This window comes from Symphalangus syndactylus, chromosome 17 (assembly GCF_028878055.3).
Source record: "Symphalangus syndactylus isolate Jambi chromosome 17, NHGRI_mSymSyn1-v2.1_pri, whole genome shotgun sequence".
NCBI lineage: Eukaryota > Metazoa > Chordata > Mammalia > Primates > Hylobatidae > Symphalangus > Symphalangus syndactylus.
The window spans coordinates 48859811-48873336 of NC_072439.2; the positions used below are offsets into that span (position 1 = coordinate 48859811).

General features: G+C 35.5%; 1 long non-coding RNA gene across 1 annotated transcript in view; it reads right to left on the reverse strand.

Moving 5' to 3' along the window:
• Positions 1 to 250: 250 nt before the first annotated feature.
• Positions 251 to 13526, reverse strand: part of LOC134732880 (uncharacterized) — a 324389-nt gene continuing 311113 nt past the window's right edge. The window contains exon 4 of the long non-coding RNA XR_010116432.1: positions 251 to 1584. This is a non-coding gene — a long non-coding RNA (uncharacterized lncRNA). The remainder of the gene's footprint in view (positions 1585 to 13526) is intronic.

Below are 13526 nucleotides of genomic sequence, written 5' to 3' on the forward strand. Positions count from 1 at the left end.
TAAATAACTCAGGAAGAGAAACATTTTCCAGAGATTGTTCAACGATTCAAGGTCCTTACGCATAATCAACAGGGAAACGGATCAAGTAAAGGGGTCCTTCTAGTTGCCAATTCTTGAATTTTTCTTAGTAAGAGGAATGCGACAAAAGAGAAAGTAAGAACTTTCTGAGGAAATGTTCTCTTTGTATGGTAGAAGATTCTCTGCTGTTGAAAATGGATGCATTATGCTAAGAAGTCACACTACAAACATGTTTAATTCATTCATTTAATTCAAAAATATTAAATTTATCAATGCTCGTTATAATGGCAGGCACTCTGGTAGCTACTAGACATACAATATTAAGTGATACCATATAGTCGCCGCTCTCATAGAGCTTACAGTCCAATGAGATAGACAGACAGTAGACTAATAGCAATAGCAACATGAACAAGAAAAATTAATTAAAAGTTTATAAAAGTGCTGGGAAAGCAAAAAGAGCATGTCATGGTAGAGAACACTGCAGCAGGGGCTACTTCAGTAGGGTATTCAGAACTTCTCCTCTTCTAACTAAGATACTGCACTATTGTAGAGAAAAAAACATAGCAACCTGCCCCCTCTCACAGCTCAATTGAGACCCAGTATTTCCTTTGAGAAACATCATTTCCAACTCTTTAAAATCAAAGCAACGTTTACCATTCTTTGGTCTGACCCCACCCTGGAGATATGTTTCAAATTTTACAGATGCTGATTTAGTGCCATATCAGCAGATTTAGCATCACCCCTGGAGGATAGGTCCTACACCAGATTTTTTAGTCAGTCGGTTATAAACTCCACTCTCCTCATATGCAAATAACTTCAAGCCTGCTATTTTAGCATTTTAGTATATTCTCCTACCCACACCAATCATTTTACAGAAGGTTTCTCAACAGTTGCACTATTGACATTCTGGGCCAGAAAAGTTTTTATGGAGATGGGGGCTGTCCTGAGCCCTGCAGGATATTCAGCAGCATCTGTGACCTCTCCCCACTAGATACCAGTAGCACCTATCCCCTCCATAAGTTATGACAATGAAAAACGTCTTGACATTGCCAAATGTCCCCTGGGTTGGCGGTCAAAATCTGCTCCCCTACCCCTACTGAGAACCACTGAATTAATACTTTTGCTACTCTGTTGCTAGGTAGAAATACTGATTTAATTAGAGATTTAAACTACTCAAGACAGGTTCTCTCTGAGTTTTATATAGATCACAGAGTTTAAGACCTCATGATAATTAACACTGAAAAATCTTTTGTTACTTATTAAAACTAGAACCTCATTAAAACAGCTAAATTTAAATGTTGAAAAATTAAAATGCATCAGAGCCTTGAGTCAAGTGTTTAAATAAAGAGCTGAAGGTGCTTTAGGGGCACTTCTCCAGGACACATGCTGGACACCAAGAGAGGTAAGCATCTTGGCCACTGGATTTCCCTCCGTTGCTGAAATCTCTGCCACTGCAACAAGAGAACACTCTGTGCAGCTCACCACCTGTCAGTGATGAGGATTATTCTGCTATCCTTATTATATAATTTCCAGGTCTTCCACACTTTTGATTCCAAACAGATGAAGCTGGAAGAAAACGAAAAAAGAAAAGAAGAAAGTTGTAAGATGGATACAGTTGAATGAAGCGTAGACTGAGATCACTCCTGTTAGGGATGTAACTTCTCACATAAAGAAGTAGAGAAAGCTCCTTCCCATCCTTGCTTGAGTCAAGAGTTTATTAAATTAATTTGCATATAATGCTTAATTTAGTAATGAACAATCTTTTCACAAACTGTTCCAGTAGCACTTATCAATTTGTGACTTCTCCTTATGTCGTAGTAAAATCTTCAAAAACTTACTCTTAGAATATTTCGACAAGATGGCTGGGCGCGGTGGCTCATGCCTGAAATCCCAGCATTTTGGGAGGCCGAGGCGGGCAGATCACGAGGTCAGGAGATCGAGACCATCCTGGCTAACACAGTAAAACCCCGTCTCTGCTAAAAACACAAAAACAAAAAATTAGCCGGGCATGGTGGCGGGCGCCTGTAGTCCCAGCTACTCAGGAGGCTGAGGCGGGAGAATGGTGTGAACCCGGGAGGCAGAGCTTGCAGTGAGCCGAGACCTCACCACTCCAGCCTGGGCCACAGAGCGAGACTTGGTCTCAAAAAAAAAAAAAAAAAAAAAAGAATATTTTGACAAGATGTTAGATCACGGATTTAGAGTAAAGAGTATAATGAATATTTAAAATTATGTAATTCTCAGAGCAATTTTTAAAGAAAATAACTATTATCTGTTTAAAAATATTTTGCCTAGGAGTATAAAATGGTATAACTATTTCTCAGAACTGTTTGGCTATCTCTTACAAAGTTAGATTACACGTACCTATGATCAAATAAAATGAAAACATATATCCCAAAAAAGACTTGCCCAAAAATATCCACAGCAGTCTTATTTGTAATAGCATAAAACTGGAAACAACTCAAATGTCCATCATCAGGAGAAGGATATACTATCATTTTGCATACATAAAATGGAATATTTACCTCTCAATAAAAAGGAAAAACTACTGCTGTATGCAGTGTGATGTCATCATGTACATTTTAGAAATAATGCTGATAAAAAGCAAAACAAAGTCATTTATATAAAACTCTTGGCAGGCAAAACCAATCTATGATGATTGGAGTCAAGAAATAATTACATATAGATGAAGGTAGGGAATTAACTGCAATGGGACACATGAGAATTTTGTGGGGTCATGAAAATATTTCATATCTTATTTTTAAAGAGTCACATTAGTTTATATAATTGTCAAAACTCATAAAATTGAACAACTAAAAATTGTGCTTTATTGCATGTAAATTATAAATTATAAAACAATATAAAGCATATTACCTACTTATATTAGAAAATACAAAAAGAAAAGACAAAATCATAATTTCGTCACCTGAAGATTATTGTCAAGCTGTTTGAGAATATCTTTCTGTTTATTTTAATTATTTTTCAGATTTCCCGAACCTTTAAACATAGAATTATTCCAGGGCTCAGTCCCTGAATGTTCTTTCTTTTCTATTTGTACTCACTCTTTTTGTGATCTCATCTTGTCCAATAGCTTTTAATGTTATCTTTATAGTAATGGTTTTCACACTTCTTTTCTGTCTACTTGACACTCATGTAAATGTCTAATCAATATCTCAGAATTTATTAACAATGAGACCCTAAATTTTCCACCAAATCAACCCTTAACTCATAGTTTTTCCATTTCAGTGAAAAAAACTGATTCTTCCAGTGGCACAAGCCTAAACCTCAAGTTCATGCTTTACTCCTCCCTTTCTCTAATTCACATATTCAGGAATCCAACCATTTTTTCACTCCTTCAAATGCTACCACTCTATTTTGAGCCACCAGTACTTCCAGTCTGGATTATTACCTGGCTGACTAGTTGTATTAGGTTGTTCTTTGCATTGCTATGAAGAAATACCTGAGACTGGGTAATTTATAAGGAAAAGAATTTTAATTGACTCATGGTTCTGCAGGATGCAGACAGCATCTGCTTGTCTCCTGGTGAAGCCCTCAGGTAGCAGGCACATCACATGGCAAGAGCAGGAACAAGGTTGGGGGGAGGTGTCACACACTCTTAAACAAACAGATCTCATGAGAACTCACTATTATGAGGACAGCACCAAGACATGAGGGATCCACTCCCATGATCCAAACGCCTCCCACAAGGCCCCACGTCCAACACTGGGGACTACATTTCAACATGAGAATTGGGCAGGAGAAACCCCCAAACCACTAGTCTCCCTGCTTCCACCCTTTCTCATCTACAGTCTGTTTCCACACAGCAGGCAAAATGTACCTATGAAAACTAAGTCAAATCAAGTTACTCCTCTGCTGAAAATATTTTAATTGCCTCTGCCTGATTCAGAGTACAATGATGTGAAGGCCTTATGAGATTTGCCTGACCCAACCTCCTTCACTTACCTCTTTATTTTCATCTACTTCTACTGTTGTCCTTAATCCTCTCCAGCTACAGCTCATCTTCTTGTCCCTTGAAGACACCAGGTACGCAAACACTTCAGGGCCTTTACATCTCCTGCTGCATCTGTCCAAAAAATCTTCCCCACAATGTCTACATTACTCACCATTTCCTCTCCTTTAGGTCTTACTTAAATGTCATCTTCTCTGTGAGGCCTTTTCTGGCCACTCTAGCTAAAATTGCAAACTCTCTTCATCCATCATCCTCAGTGCCTAGAATGACCATATTATTTATGCTTCGATGTAAGTGACTTAGCAATGTTCTTTGGATTTGCATTATCAAATCCTCTACTTTCTCTCCGTTTATGGAGTTGAACTCAAAAGGGAGTTAGGGAGATACACAACAATTAAGGCAAAAGAATGTGTATTCTCTGTAAACAAATCTCAATGTGGGTTTTTAAGTTTAAAAAAAAAATAAGTGGCAGAAAAGGAAGTTGACTTAAAAACAAAAACCTGGAAATTTGCACAGGTTTTGGAGGCCCTTAAGCTTCTCTATCAAAGAAGCTTGTTATTACCTGATTGTGAGGAAAATATGAAATATTTACTAAGTAAATAGTTATTGCTTATCTATTAATTAGTCAAAGAATTGGGTAATAGTATGAAAGAGACATTATGACAAGATGGTGAGGGAAGGAGCAAAAGAACCTAAACCATACCTGGCCCTGCCATCATTTCTTCTGTGTCCCAAAATGGTGTATCCCCAATTCACCCAGCTTGCTCCTACCACAGCACTTGCACACCAGGGAACATTGTTATTTCCTCCATAAGGATTAAGTATGGGAATGCCTAATTCTTCTACTTTAGTACTACAACCAGTAGTAAAGACATTCAAAAATTCATTCACAGAAAAAATGGAAAACATAAATCACAATGAGGTAAATAAAGGCAAACAACAGAGAAACAAGAAGGTAATTTCGTAAAATGGAAAGCACAATGTTGACACAAAAAAGAGCTCTAATAACTTTTTTATGGCAATAAGTCTTTATTTTTCATATAGGATGCCAGTGCAGGTAACCATCAGAGAACATACTGCTTTTTAAAAATATACAGAACTGAAAAAAAAGAAACATTTTAGCATGGTGCCTTACTGTACATAGAAAACTAATGAACATCTTCAGGCACTATGACTAGGACATAAAATGAGTTAATGCTATTTGTTGATACATTATGAATCACTCAGCATTATTATTATTACAGGCTACCTTTACCTGAAAGCAGAATTACAATCATTCTGACAGCACTGGGCAATTCTAAAATGTAAGTCTCATGAAAAGTATGTACAACCAGCAAGCAAGCAAGGAACAGATGCCATGTCCTTTTCTGAAGCGACAGACTGATTTGGAACCTGGCTCTGTAGATTTTAAGAATTGATATAGCCATCTTAACAGCTTAATATTGAGTTTCCCTCACTGTGTATGTTGGCAACCAGCAAAAGTGAGAATTTCTGTAACATGAGCTAAATAGGTCTAGGATTAAAAATGAGAACACTATCCGTATGACAGAATTGCTTCTTCACAATTGGCAACAATTGTTGCCCAGTTCTCACCTGTTGTCCTGCAAAAACCATTCACCTGATGAGTTTTCTCTTATTGAATTGCATTCCACTACATATTACTTATCAATTAAATATTGCTTAAGTATTCATGAATGCATCCTGTGATGGCTAATACTGAGCATCAACTTGATTGGATCGAAGGATGCAAAGTATTGATCCTGGGTGTGTCTGTGAGGATGTTGCCAAAGGAGATTAACATTTGTGTCTGTGGGCTGGGAAAGGCAGACCCACCCTTAATCTGGGTGGGCACCATCTAATCAGTTGCCATGACAGCTATAATATAAAGCAGGCAGAAAAATGTGAAAAGAAAAGGCTGGCCTAGCCTCCCAGCCTACACCTTTCTTCCATGCTGGATGCTTCCTGACCTCAAGCATTGGACTCCAAGTTCTTCAGCTTTGGGACTCGAACTGGCTCTCTTTGCTCCTCAGCTTGCAGATGGCCTATTGTGAGACCTTGTGATCATGTGAGTTAATACTTAATAAACTTTCTTTTCTTATATATACACATAAACTATATATATAGTCAACAAGTCCTTACCTTACCCTTAAAGTCCTTGGCAATGTTTGTCTTTGCTAGCTTTCCAGCATTTTCTAGTCTTCTCTACTCGTTCATAAAGATTTACGTTTTGGCCACTTTAACAGAAGCCTCTGCAGGATATGGAAAGAGTACATACAAGGTGGGCAGAAAGGTTTTGTAGAGGAAGCTTTCTGGAGGGTGGAGAGGGAGAGGGAGATGATGTTTCCCAAACAAAAGAGCAGGGTGAACAGAGGCAGATGCAGGAGTCACAAGGCCTGGTAAGGAATCAGGATGCGGTTCAATAGAGCTGAGGCGAAGGCTTATAATACAGTATGTTGGTGATGGGAAGAGAAAACCCCGAGTTAAGGAAAGAGGTTGAAGGGTAAATTCCTGGAAATCTTTTTATGCCAAGGTAAGGAATTTGATTGAAATATGGTGAGGCCATTATCATTCTACTAAAAACACTGCAGATTTGTTAAGAGAAGAGATGGCAAAACCACAGGAGTTAGCAAAGTCTTCCCTGAAAATAAATCATTTTGTGCTTGATCACAATTATATTAAGGTTGATCATTATAGAGCATCATATGTGTGGCCTCCCTTCTACCTTTCAGCCTGCTATAATAAATTATCACAGGGCCAAATTAATATTTTAAAAACATAAATCAGATCATGTCACTTCCTTGCTTAAAAGCTTCCATGGCTTCCTAGAGCATTTAGAATAAAATGGAAAATCCTTACCCAGTCTTTAAAAGTCCTAAATGATTTGGCCCCTGACTACCACTCCAGCCCTGCAGTTAGCCTTCCCCATCATGCTTATGATGATACTTCAGCCACAGGGGACTCACTTCTGTTCTCAATAATGTGCACATCCATCCTTCTATAGGGATTTTGCACTTGTTCTTTCTTCCTGAAGTTTTTATTACCTGATTTTTTTTATCAAGTCTCCTGCTTGTTATTCAGATTTCAGCTCGACTGGCATCCTCTCATAATTACCTTATTTGTGTACTTGTTTATTATCTGTCTGTCTCTCATGCCAGAATATAAATTCCTTGAAAAGGGAGATAGTCTCTATTTTATTTATTGCTTAAATGCTGCTACTCAGAAAAATTCATGGCACTTAAGACATACTCAACAAATACGTGTAGAATGAATAAAAGAGAAGCAGAAATTTCTATTTTATAAAAGTAAAAAAACACATTAAAGTAGCTGTTACTTTGTGTTTTATATATAAGTGTACGTCATAAATATGTTCATGTACATGTATTTTTTTACTTCTTTGTAATGAATTAGCAAAAATGAAAAAAATTAAGCATGGCAGCTGCAATAAATAAATAAATAAATAAATAAATAAATAAATAAATAAATAAAGTGTGAAAGAACACCAAAAATCAAATAAACAAATCAGAAAAATGTAGGTGGCCATGCATTAGACATATTTAACCTGTGAAGTTTGTCTCTTTCTATTCTTGCAAACGAAATAGTTGTTAAGGAGAATAAAATGAGGAGCAGAAAGAACTCATCCTTGATCCCATCTGGAGAGCTTGTACAAAGAGAGACTTAGAAGAAAGGACAAGAAAACATGCTGGGGTCACAGAAGGAAACTGAGTTGAAAGGAGGGAAAAAATCTGCATTCCGAGTCATTTAGAACAGAGAAGGAAGAGAGACATTATCTGAAGACCATGTTCACCAGAGGCAAAAAGGCTGAAAAAGAAATCGACATCTGTGAAAGGCTCGTGCACCCCAGATCTGAGGGGGCAGATGAAGATTGTTTATGTAGCATAAGAAGATGTTGGAAGAAGGAAGGAACAGGCTCACATGGAAACATATGCTCTCCGAAGCGACTTGAAAAATAAAGCATGCAGCCGAGAGAGAAACATCTGTGTTGCACACGGGCAGACCACCAGTAGTGAAGCAGACTAGGGGTAGAAGGGAAAGGCGTACACAAACAAGATCGGACATTATGTCTTGTCAAAATGACATGTAAAGGCACTGGGTCTGCGTCTCATTCTCTGGTGAGTTAATGGGAACTCAGCCATCTGGGGAAATCAAGGATGAGTAAATTAGCTGCTTTAGTGTTTTCATAGTTTTGCAGAAATGACAAAGTGTTCACAAGTTTCTTCAGGGCTTTTTATTCCTGCTGGAAAAAATTCTTTAGAGTACAGATTATTTATAGTTTTTGAGAAACATATTGTAGAGCTCTTATTCCAAATCTACTGCAATAATAGACGCAGCTGGATTTCTCATCCTTTGACCACATTTTCAGTACATAATAGCTTTAGAAAAAATTATTTCACAATAGTCAATGATTGTAGGAATTTTGTATAGAATTAACCAGATATCAGTTTCCATTAGGTATTAAGAGTTGTCAATGTGAAATATTTATTTTAATGATACATACTAAATTTTTAAAACTATACTTAATAATAACTAAAACTAGTTATAAAATGTAATAGTTTCTTAAACTGTAGAAATAAATTTTCAAGCCTTTGCTATTCTATTTATACTAACTCAATTTTATTGGTTAAACAAAAAGTTAAAAATTTTTAAAAAGGCCAAATGACAATTGACTATTGGATTACATATAGCTTACACTATAATTTTATTATGTGGTAATTTGCTATGACTTTATATATATATACATCTGTAAGTTTATATAAAACATCTAGTCATATTCATCTTTACATAGACATATACATAGCATAATTTTATTTACAGATATAATTTTTATTATAAATACCAACTTATTTTTAAAAGTGAGGATCTCAGATAAGGAAGCCAAAAGGAAAAGAGAGAAGTAACTTAAAGTATGTGGTATCTGATATCCACTGCACAATTCCTGAAATGATTTTTTTAAAGATTACATAAACATGTAGAAAACCCAAATATTTAAGGACAGAAAATTATTGAAATTATAAAAATACGTTTTGTGGTATCTTGATAGTATAGGAATGTCAAAGACCTAAGCATACACAACAATCAGAGAGAAAAAAGTAACTGTAGGGTAAATATAGGAACCATAGAATACTTTTAGAATAAGTGTATGGTAAACGTGAATCAACCATGGCTGAGAAAAATAAACTGAAATAAAAATCCATTGGTCTATATTGCAGAGATAATAAACCAGATCCTGGTAAAATCCCAAAAGTTAAATTGATGATGTTTAGTTTTTACATCATCTTGGTATCATTCCTGCCTTTCTCTCTAAACACGTGCCCACTGCCCAACACTCCATTAGGTTTTTGTGCATGTAATTCATAAAACTTTTCTTTCTCTTCATTCACACACTCTTCATATTACCACTCCTATGTATTACTTCTTCAGCACTCCTTGATATCTGCTGTGGAAGGAAAGGTGAACTAACATTTATTAGGAGCTTACTAATTACCAACTTTTTAATGTGTTATCTTAATTCTTACGACAACCTTATAAGGTTTCATTTTTTTCTTTTTCAAAGACATGGAAGCTAATACTTGAATATAGTAGTGAGATAAAATGATGAATTAAGATTTAAAACAGATATGTCTAACTTCAAATATCATGTTTTTTCTCTCACACTATATTGCCTATCTAATAAACTACTCCTGACTGCATTATTAATATCTAATAATGACGTCATGATTCCAAATTATCATTGTCAAATGCCAACCAGTTCAAAAAGAGCCTTCTTTTTCATTCCTCTAACTATTTAAGTGATACATGCTCATCATAGAAATTTATAAATATAAAATAATATAAAGAGAAAAAAATGTTGCTGTAACAAATCACACAGAGGGGAAAGTCAGTCACTGCTAACATTTTAGAATAACACCTTTAGTTCTTTTCTGCTCCTTCTGTATGTTGTGTGCCTTTTAAAACCTACACAAACAACTGATATATTTGAAAAATTCCAAGCGGAATAGTAATCCTTTGAAAAATGTCACTTTGATAAAATATTTCCCAGTGTCTCAATCACCTATTCATTTAATGGTGCAACTTCCACCAGCAAATAGCCCAATTCTAATACTCAAATAAAGGAAGAATAGAGATTGACTTACAGAATGGTGGAATGAAAATCTCAGTGAAACACTCAGTCTCTCACCAAAACAACAAAATACTGACAAAACAATAAAAGTAATCATTTCTAGAACTCCAGAAATTAACCAAAGCCAAAAAACTGTGTTATAAGGCCAATATATTAGAACAGACATTCTAAGGCCATATGCTGCCTTATTTTCTTTGAGCCTTATAGGGCCCAAAGGCTCAGCAATGAGTTTGCTTGATCTTGGCAGATATACCTCCCACCCAGCAGGACAGGTTCCCTACTGAGGTGATTCCCTATCCACTGCATCAGCTGCATTCTACCTGGCCCTCTACCTAACCAGTTTCACCTCCTTGACAGCCTGCAAAATTATTCAAATGAGCCACTCACATTTTCCTGTCAGAAATAAGGAGCACACCATCTTTCTGTTATTACAAAGCTTGTCCCTCACAGTCCTTTCTGGTTCACTCTATTTCCAAGCACCACTCCCATGCGGCATATGGTGTTCTCCCTCCCCAGGCTGAGTACATGTAATTAATAAACTGCTCCTAGTCTCATCTGCCCAGTGTCAAATGTAATGTATTTGGCCATTTTGTATTATTTAGTGCAAAAGAACCCTCCTTCACCAATGGGGTCAATGGGAGTGATCAGAATATGAATAAACTGAAAATCATCTATGCAAGAGAAAATACTGAATCTCTTCAGACAACAGGCATCTGTGACATTTAGATTGGGCTATTTCCACTCCCCAGCTCTCCACATCTCAGTAGTGCAGTACCATGAAAAGCCAGCCATCTTGCAGCCAAGATGGAACTGAACCCTCTTGGAGCTCAAAAAACAAAAAAAACTAAACTAAAATACAGCATTCATCCTCAGAACACAGTGGGTATAATGTCCAAACATAATGTCCAAATATACAGCTCCATGGAAAATTTCTTTTCTCAGAATGTTATGGCTATTAGATTTAACACAGATTTCAGCTTAGCCAAAGTAAAGATGAGGGGAGTACTATCCCCAGGTCATTGCTGAAACTATGTCAAACTGCTCACAATATTGCAGCAGCAACCAAATTTGGACAGTGGAAGGAGGTCTGATAACAAGGTTGTTACAGTATTATTATGGACTGAAAGTCTGTGTCTTCCCCAAAATTCATATGTTAAAGCCCTAGCGTCCAGTGTGCCTAGATTTGGAGATGGGCTTCTAAAATAATAATTAAGATAATTGAAGTAAGATGAAGTCATAAGGGTGGGGGACCCTAATCTGACAAGATTAGTATCTTTGTGAGAAGAGACACTCTCTCTATATAAAACTCTTTTTCTGTTGCCCATATGCACAGAGCAAGGAAAGGCCATGTGACCTCACAGAGAAAAGGTAGCCAACCACCAACCAAGAGGAGAACCCTTACAAGGCACTAATGCCTGCTGGCACCTTGATCTTGGACTTCCAGTCTGCAGAACTGTGAGAAAATAAATTTCTGTTGTTTATGTCACCCAGTCTATGATACTTTGTTTTGACAGACAAAGCAAACTAATACAGATTTATTAGCTAGAATATCAAGTTTTCAAAAAAAATATGAGATATGTAAAATAAAACAAGAAAGTGTGCCACATAAAAGAGCAAAAATCAGCCAACAGATCATTTCCCTGAGGGGACCTAGATTTTTGACTTAGTAGATAAAGATTTTAAATCACCTGTTTTAAATGTGTTCAAATTACTTAAGGTAATCATATCTAAAGAACTCAAGAGAACGATGACAATCATGTTTCACTGAGAGTATCCATAAAGAGATATAATTTTTCTGAAAAGAACCACATAGAAATAATTCTGCAGCCCAAAAGTAAACTAATGAAAAAGAATAAATTATTAGATGGGCTCAAAATCAGACTCTCACTGGCAGAAGAAAAAGATCAACAAACTTGACAGTTTAAGAGATTATCCATTCTGAAAGGCAGAGAAAAAAGCAATGAAGAAAATAAACAGGATCTCACAGACGTGATGGATATCATCCAGCATATTAACATGCACATAATGGGAATCCCATTAATAGAAGAGAAAGAAGAAGAAATGATATTTGAAGAAATGATAGTCAAAAATTCCAAATTTGATGATAAATATGAATCAACACACCCCAGAAACTCAATGAGTTCCAAGTAAAACAATCTCAAAAAAAAAATCACCACATCCAGACATATTATAGTCTAACTGAGAAAAGTTAAAAAAAGAGAGAAAATTTTGAAAATAACAAAAGAAAAATGACTTATTATATATAACTAATCCTCAAGATTAATGGCTATGTTTTATCAGAAACTGTGGAGTCTATAAAGCAGTGGAATAAAATATTCAAAGTCCTGGAAAAATAAAGTTTACAAACCAATAATTCTATATCCAGTAACATTATCCTTCAAAAATGAAGAAATTATGGCATTTCCATAAGAACAAAAACAGAGAACTTGCGACTAGAAATTCTGCCCTGCAAATATCATTTGAGTGCATCCTTCAAGCTAAAATGAGAGGACACTAGACAGTAACTTCAGTCCACACAAATAAATTTAAAAGCATCAATAAAAGTAACTATATAGGCAAATATAAAAGACAGAATAAATGTCTATCTGTTTGTAACTTTTCCATGATCTTACTTAAAAGACAATTGTATGAAACTATAATGATAAAATTTTGTTGATGGGCTTATGACATCTAACATGTAATTTGTATAATTGTAGCACAAAGAAAGAGAATATATCTATTATAGCAAAATGTTTGTATGCTATTGAAGTTAAGTTGGTATAAATTTCAATTAGATTGTTTTAGGATACTAATTATTAATTATAATTTCAGGCAATCACTAAAAACTTTAAAAACAAGGAAATTAAAATGACATATAGAAAATGTATTTTAAACACAAAAGGAGACAGTAATGGAGGAATACAGAAACAAAAAAAGACATAAGACATACTGAAAACAAGCAGCAAAACATTTAATGTAAATCTTTCCTTATTTATAATTGTAATAAATATAAATGGAGTAATCTCTTCAATCAAAAGGCAGAGATTAGAGGGCGGATTTTTAAAAATCTCCTATGTTTTTGATATCTATGAAAGGCACACTTTAGATTCAAAAGCACAAGTAAATTGAATGTAAAAGGGTGGAAAATATAACAAAAAAAAGCTTAGAGAACTACATTACTATTAGACAAAATAGACCATAGGGACAAAAATTGCTTCTAGAGATACAGACATTTTTAAATGATAGAAAAATCAATCTACTAGGAAGTATAAATCTATATGCACCTAACAACAGAATTCCAAAATTAATGATGCATAAAAAGACAGAACTGTAAGAACAAATAGAAAATATAACAGTTATTAGTTAGAGATATCAGTAACTTACTTTCAATATTAGACAGAA